An 8,467-nucleotide genomic window follows, 5' to 3' on the forward strand; every position below is an offset into this window, starting at 1 on the left:
AGTGCGACGCATATTTACATCCGTTACATCGCAGCAGTCGCTGCACAATTGTGGCGTTGCATCAGTGGCCAAGAGTATTAGATCCCAGGACCTTTGCATGAAATATGATTCATTGTGTCGCAGCGACGTCCTAACAAAATAAGACCCAAACAAGACTGCCCGAGATTTACTCCTCACCGCTGCAGTATACATTACGGGCGCAAACATCGAGTAAGAACATTACAACTTCTAATGACTCGGAATTTATCACAAGACAACAATTGTTATAATTAGTCCCGTGTTGTCAGTTACTCTGTCCTAATCTTAATGCATTATAACAAATTGCAGAAACAAATTGCAGTTAACACAGTTGTAGGTGGATTTAATCTTGAGATTCATGTGACTAACGTGACATTTATTTGTACGCTGACAGTCCGCCAGTTGTTTCTCTCCTGTGAATAGGATTAATTTTGCTATTACTGCCGTTATTAAATCATTTATGTATCTTGTCGGAGTCTCTCGCTTCTCTCTCACGCCGTGCTCGCGTTCCCAGAATGTTTTAGGGTAGAAGTAATCAGCGTCGCGATAACTCGAATCTTAGATACACTCCCGACATTGTGTACCAAGAGCTAGCGTAGCTTTGCCCCGCACAAGGATGCATCGCCGCAGATTATGGCGGCACTGATACTAAATCTTGTGGAGTGGCGAGCGGCTCAAACCGCGCTAACGAGAATCGTGATTTACGCGACGCTGGCAGTTTTCGTCCTGCTTTCTCCTATCTTCGGCTCCGCGCCTTCATTCCGCGTGTATCGCCGCGTGCGCATTATCAGGCTGCCGCGACGACGGCGGCGGCGGCATGCACACGGATAAAGACAGGCTTGATAAGCGCATTCGCCTTCGCAGCCGGGCGAAAAGACAACAACAGTCATCCCCATTACGAAACTCTCCGAGCAAGCTCGGACGAAAACGTGTCGCGCATTCGAGAATGCGAGGTCCACGGCCGGGCGAAGTTGAACGAGCGTGAAGAATGGCGGAAACTCCGGTTGAAGGTGAGAGAGACTAGCGGAGTTAAAAAGTCACGTCAACCGTCCGAGAAATTGCTGGATTTGTCGGACTGGGTCCGTGGGACCATGGCGTCGCGCGAGCCGAAAGAGGAGACAATTGGGAGAGATTGGAGACAATTTCGAAGTTCCGGATGAAGCTTACCGCTGCTCTTCCTTGGTCAATCTCTGAGTTACTGTCCTCGGGGAACACGACGATTACATGGAGCATCTTGCCCGGCAATCGACACTTTCGTACCTTCTTTGGATGCGCCTCCGACGTGCGATGCATTGCAATATCAGTAAGATCGAGACTACATAAGAGAGAAAAAGATGCACATGATGAGAACGGCTCGTTGCGGTCAAGCTAACACGACGACAGCAGCAGAAACGCCAGCGTTCCTTTCGGGAAGAAAAATAGCTTGGTTTGACGTTTTCTCATGATTTTTTTTTTTTTTATTATAAACGAGCTTATATTCGAGGAAGAAATGAATAACCTGTGATAAATCTATAAATCATATTCAACGTAACATTTATGTTCTCTTAGTCTCATCTCAGTAATATTGTTTAACGTTGGCGCTCGGAAAGATTAATTAACGGGTCAAAGACACCCGTCGTGTAGTTCCCTCATGACGCGCGACAAACTTCCCCGAAATATCGGGGTCTAAACAGCACGACATTTACCGCGAGTTGTACACGCGCAACATCAACAACAAACTATAAAAGATACAAAGCGTCACTATATTCCGCGGGACAACAGTTTAACGAGTTATGAGAGCAGTTTGCTTTGACTAATCGAGTAATCATTTCGTAAAACGTAGCCTGTCGGTTAATTAACGGACGGATAAAGGTAACCGAAGCGGGGAAACAAGAACCCCGAGGAATCTACTATTAACCCATGCTAACACAGGTCAACCTAAATCAGTCGATATATACTCGCTGTTGACCTACCTTTACATAGGACAGCATGGTTGTTCATCAAGAAGGAGAGTAATTCCTTGAGCCCGCACCGCATAATTGTATCACGGTTTTAGCGCAAAATCCTTGTGAACCGAGTGACCCATGGCAAAAGACGATTTTCGTAAAATGTCGCGTTAAACCGAGTATTTTCCTTCTCTCTCTCTCCCTCTCTCTTTTTCTTTTGCTTACATTGGCGAGTGACGGGATCGTTCACTTTACAGTATCGGCTATTTTGGGGGAGGGACTTTGACCTGTGACACACCGTGATATTACCTTCTCAAGATACTTCAATGCGTGTGCCATTGTAGTTCAGTACCCTGGCATTGCGCATGTTCATTTTTAATTATAACAAAAATTTCATAATAATAGATTTTCGTTCGCCTTTGACAATGCGCTCGTATCTATCCAACCTGAAAGCTGCTATTCATTCATCTCAGCTTGCTTTGTGTAAATATCTCGTCATTGTGTAGCAGTCTATTTTAATTCAATGCACGTCTTTGTGCCTTATTCGCACAATATCAAGAAACAAACAAGTAATTATTTATATTTACGAAATGAAACTGCAAACACAGCTTTTCACGCAGACGCTGTATTTTTGCACTTCAATTACTATTAAAATACATGGATAAAGTAGACGAAGTAGTATACCACATTTTTTCTCTAAATTGCGCGAGTAGTATAACACATCTTTTCTCTAAATTGCGCGATTGATTCCCAGCGCGCAACATACTGTTATTTATTAATAAAGGGAGGAAGTACATACGTAATTGTGGTATACCGGAATTGGGGGAGTTAATACTTGTGCATTATTTGAACGTCTCTAGGGGACAGTAAGCCTCAAGTAACGGCTTAGTTGTGCCGAAGCTCCCGAAATAAGCGTTTACATGTGCGAAGTCGCCATCCTGCCGGGCCAGACTTCATCACGACTACTTAACAGCTAGCGAACTTTGTCGGACTATTGGGGGATCAGCGCAACCGTGAACCTGAATCTCGTAATGGGCTAATATCAGGCCGTACGAGGTATGCAAATGAAATATCGGTGCTGGACCCGCGTATAATTCTAGCTTGGAGGAAATTTCCTACCACACGCCACCGCCGCAATGGACACGAGTAGTCGGGAGCCGACGAGTAGCTAGAAGGTAGAACGGAGGTAGGGATTAACATTGCGGCCATCTTCGGGACCGGTCCAATGACCCGGTGGAACCACCATTGGGATTAATCGAGATTGATTTAGGCAGGCAAGTGCAACCGGAGAATGGCGCGTACGAAGAAGCCTGACCGCACGTGGAATATTAATTCTCGGACTGGCTCGAACGGCTTCGATTTTCTGTCTCGCTTCCCTCGCTCATGCTTCCATACTTCGCGGAGAATATCTGTCCGATATCCGATATTCTCCGGTACTTTCGGTGCCGCTGTGGTAAGAAAGTTCTCCGAGAAGTGTAAAGTAAACCGGCAACCTTTGAGGAAGCAGGGAAGGTAGTCTCGAAATGTTATCCCTTTCCGCGGAGGAAGCCAATTATTGTTGAATGGATTTCTCGGGAAATCGATAGAACACAAATTCCACAGCATTTCATGGCGAAAAACTGGAACTAACCACAATTCGTGCGCCTTAATGCAGGTGTTTGCAGAATTACAAGTGTCTGTAATAATCTTAGCGAATCTTTCGTTTCGCTCAACGAGATAAATGCGATTCTCCGATTTTCGTTAGGCGTTTTGTTCGGTAAAAGCGGTAAGTTCTTACATTAGTTGAGCAAAACTCGAAACTAGATTGCCGTGTCTCATGCTAAATGCACGATGAGGGAATGACTCTCCATCTGCGCGAAGGCGTATTTGGTGTCTCATGGGGTTCAGACGAATTGCCACGGCGGAAACGTTCCGGTCATCGATCGGCAATAATTTCCTGCAGAATCGGGGCGTTAATTCGAAATCACCGTCCGCAAGACGAGGATTTCCGTGATTCGATTTGTGTTATCTCTCCTCGAAGTTTCCTCCTCGGAATTTAGCGTACTGACCAGCCTTCGATTGTCCCTCGATTTACGGTAATTACCAGAGTGCTGGATGATGGCCATTCGTTATCGTCCACCGAGTATGTACGTTATTCGTAGGATACTGGTATCCGGCCAACATGTTACGCCTGCGTGATCAATGCAAGTGCAGATATATATCAGGAAATACAATAACGTAGAGTCACGAACTTGAGAACATTTTCATGTAATGCAATAATATTTTACACCGATAATCTGACGTTGAATAACTCTATATTTTTAAAATAAAGATTCTCGCAAATAAATGAGAATCCTTCGCCTTTCTTATTTCTGATTTCAATTTTCTCTTTTGAATAGCTAAATGAAAAAAAATATCAATTTACTGATACATTTACAGAACGATAGTAATCGAGTAATTAAAAAAAAAATAAAGTCTAACAAAATAATTTGATCAAATAATAATGCTTTTTTCCGGAGTTTCTCTCAATTTTCGTAACGCTATATTATAAAGTTTATAAATGCATACGGTGATATAAATATAGCGTGTAATTTTGCTAAAGCTTACAGTTATACGTAATACGAGAACCCATGAAAATCCCCTTATTTTTCTCGTTTATCTTGTATAATGGAAAAGTCCAAATTTTATAGTTTCTCACAATAACTTGTTATTATCTACTCTACTGAGTTCCCGGGCCATAACCGGATTTGGACTTTCCGCGCAAGCACAGAAACCAGCTCGCAGACAACGGAGATCCTTTCGCGCGTTACGAAACTTGCGCGAGCCGTAATTCTAAACTTTTCGCGCCACTAGAGACGCCGCGGAATGCAGCGCGGTGTACGGATATCTTGGCTGGTAACTTACACCGCATCGTTTTTTATCCGGTTCCGCATTACAGTATTAATCGATCGCGAACAGAAACGCTCTTTGTACGACGACAAAGGGGAGAAAATAGAACTAGCGAAAGCACGGAGCAAAGCGAGAATTTAACAATGACAATTTCGAGACTTTTGCGTAAAACTCATCTTCGCGTTACCGTCAAATCTGTTAATTTTATTTTCTCTGTTTCGCGTTAAACAAGGGTTCGTCGACACGCGGTGTTCGTTTCCATCTTACGATGGTTACGTTTCTTGAAGTACACGTACACGATTTGGTTAATAAATAATTACGCTCACACAGCAATATAAGGAAAATATAAGTATTTTCCGTTTGTCTCCGACGATAGTATTACAGTGCTAACATTATTATGATCGATCCATGTTGCGCTACGTGTAATTAAATTCTCCTAGTTTGCGGAAATACCGCGCGCTTCTACAAGCGTATATGAAGCACTTCCTCATAATTAGTGACATTAATTTTAATAATGGCTTCGTTAATTAATGTAGAGAGAATTTTTCCTTCACAGAGAAGGATATTTAAGATGATCCAACACGCTTTAAGATGAATAACATGCTACATATCTAGTGAGAGATCGAACCGGAAACTTGGGTTCATCATGAGAAATAGTTGGCGGATAATTCTTTCGACGATCTGTATCGACGTCAGAATGAATATAAAGTTATTAATCGAATCGACCGCATTTTCCGCGAAGTAACGACTGTTACTTAAACAGAGAGAAATAGTTTGTGAAATATAGTTCATGATCTCTTTTATTCTCATTGCTTCATGTCCGAAAGTTCTCTCTACTGGTTATTTCTACGTATAGATACTAATAGATTGCGTTATGCTAACGGCACTTGCATGTATATGTGCGAGCGGATAAGTGAAAATATCATTAAAATGCAACTCAGATTATGATACCAACTCTACTATAAACAAACAGCACATACGGGCTCTAATGCTTCATTAAACACGACTTTTTAATCTGCAGTAATTAATTTCTTTTCTATTAGTACGTTCACTACCACGATTACCAAGATTAGAGGACTCTTACCACAATTTACTTCGTATTTTTTTACGTAATTACGTAAAACACACTTAGTTTGATAACGTGAACAGTAAAAAATTTTTTACTATCACACTTATATAGCTAGTATATATACTGACAAACGTGTTACAATAACAACATTTTATGTGCTTCAAATAAAAAAAGTGGAAGAAAAAGAAAGAGAGAAAGAGAGAGGTTTCCCTTCCAGTTTTTTTGGTATAAAATATTTTTATATATTTTATTTAAATAGTAGATTAATGTGTGTGTGTGTGTGTGTGTGTGTGTATATATATATTAATATATACACCCATTCAACGCGATTCATCGCGAGAACGAGCGAACTTCGCACCGGTACTGCCCGCGGCGGTACCCACGTGCGTTGCATTTACGACGTGCGAAAGTTCGTAATTACATTCCTCCGGAGCAGCCCGGCGAGTGGAACTAAAAAGTATTCCTACGATTTCCATCGTTCGTCCGGTTCATTTGCTCGTTCGTTCGTTCATTCATCCGTTCGTCTGTTCGCACGGCGTGCTTTACGCGAAAATTCAAAATGAGGCCTCCGGCGAGTTGCCCGACCGACCGACCGACCGACCGACCGATCGACCAACCAACCAACCAACCAACCAACCAACCAACCAACCAACCAACCAACCAACCAACCAGTCAGCCAGGCGGCTCTCAGCCGAATAACCGAGTCGGGTCCTATTACGAGAGAAACGATTAAACTTTTGTGCTAATTAATCAAGACCCGGCTCTCGTAGTCGGCTGCGAAGAAAATTCGCGTCGCGCCGTACTGTAAATAACTATCGCTGACGAGAAGAAGAAAGATCCCGGGATTCGGCGGGGCAGTATATTCACGCGGGTCACTTTTTGCACGGTTGCCCTTTTTACAGTCTCTTTGCGGCTCTTTCATTTTCGTTGTCATTCGAGGACGAAGGTACCACCTGCGCCGAATACGAGAATCTGGGCAAGCTCGTTCACTCGCTTGTTTGCTTTTTTTTCTCTCGCGTACGCGCGAGAAAGGGTTCCTTTATGATCTTGGTCGATTATTCAGCGAGATGACAACGATGATGATGACGTTCCAATGTAATGTGCCCCGCCAACCCGTTGAGAATCCACCTCTCGGGAGTTGATTAGTAGGGGAGGGCGGTTGCGAAAAGCTCGCACTCGAATCTCGCACAGTTCCTACGAGTCACCTACTTCGATTGCGTCGCTCGCGAAGAATAGTCGACCTGTAAGCGTGGCACGAGTAAGTTCGTATAGAACACAGTCTGCATTTATTTCTGGAACGAATCCACGAACTGTGAAAGATTTATCAATGCGTTGGCATGCTGCATGTTCGATACATATGTTGGGATACATAGATCGGAATTACTATGTCCGCAGATATTGAATTTTGCCCAAAGGTATTTGTATACAAGGAGACCTTTTAATCAACGTATCGCGAGATTACATATCCTGCAGAATTTTATATTATTCAGACGATAATCATATTTTGTCGTAGTTTATATCTATGTGTTTTATAAAGTGTATTGACCCGTCAATAGCAACACATTCTGTATTTTAGATTACATATTATAGAGCATTAAATGTCACTGCTACATTCACGTTCTATGAACTGCAACATTAATAATTTAGAGAATTTCGTTCATGTTTTGCCAGCTGGATGCATTTAAATGTATGCGCTCGTCTATTATTAATAATACACTCCGGTCGATTGAAAGAACTATTGATTTCATTTCGTAAATAATTAACATAATTACTTGTCGAGTAATAATACGTGTAACGCGCGCAAAACATCGCGGGTTAAATTCAAACTCGATTCCGGATATTTTAGTGAAAATCAAGTGACGTGAAAGAAGTGTTGTAGATTGCATACAGAGAAAATGATTCGATGAGAAAGATATTTCATCATACTTTTCAGAGAGATTTTTCTTTTTCACAATAAGCACCATAGCGAAGTGCTCGCTTATTGTTTAGTAAAGTCGTGAGGAAGGGAGTTACAATTCAACACTCCGTGGAACTCTCGCGCGATTGAGATAGATAGGTAGAAATTTCTCCCCGCGCGCACCTTTCGCGATGTAAGGCTCTCATAATGTCCCGGGAAATGATTTATGATTTCCTTCTGTGTTTGTTTAGGTTTTCCAATCTCTCTTTCTCTCTGCCGCCGGTTGTGTGTTTCCATTTCCTCTCGCGCACGGTTTCCGTCTATCTTACATTTTATCCGCATCGCAGGCGGTATTCACCGATCTATAAATCCTTAAGTCAACGCATAGATATACGTGCGCGCACGCGCTACGACTTTTTGTTTTCCCCCTTCATCCCCCTTTATCCCCCTTCATGTCCCGCTAGCAGAAATTCACCGCGACCGATAAGTTTCGCGCGACGAGATAGCCTCGTCGCGTCTCACGGGAAAGTTCTTACTATTGCATGAAAGATTTTTCGAATATTCCTCTCTTTCAGTTCATAAAGCCCTGGTCGTTACGAAACTTCACGCAATGGATATTCGTAGCTCGAGTTAACTTCATTTGTTCTCTCTCTCTCTCTCTCTCTCTCTCTCTCTCTCTCTCTCTCTCTC

General features: G+C 42.6%; 1 protein-coding gene across 1 annotated transcript in view; it reads right to left on the minus strand.

The window, feature by feature from the left end:
- The window catches only part of LOC116851562 (glutamate receptor ionotropic, kainate 1-like), an 88,487-nt gene that overhangs the window by 42,049 nt on the left and 37,971 nt on the right, over nucleotides 1-8,467 (minus strand). The gene's annotated exons all lie outside the window — the stretch shown is intronic.

Source organism: Odontomachus brunneus, unplaced genomic scaffold (assembly GCF_010583005.1).
Source record: "Odontomachus brunneus isolate Ranch 3 - 2012 unplaced genomic scaffold, Obru_v1 Obru_scaffold_178, whole genome shotgun sequence".
In the NCBI taxonomy this organism is placed as follows: domain Eukaryota; kingdom Metazoa; phylum Arthropoda; class Insecta; order Hymenoptera; family Formicidae; genus Odontomachus; species Odontomachus brunneus.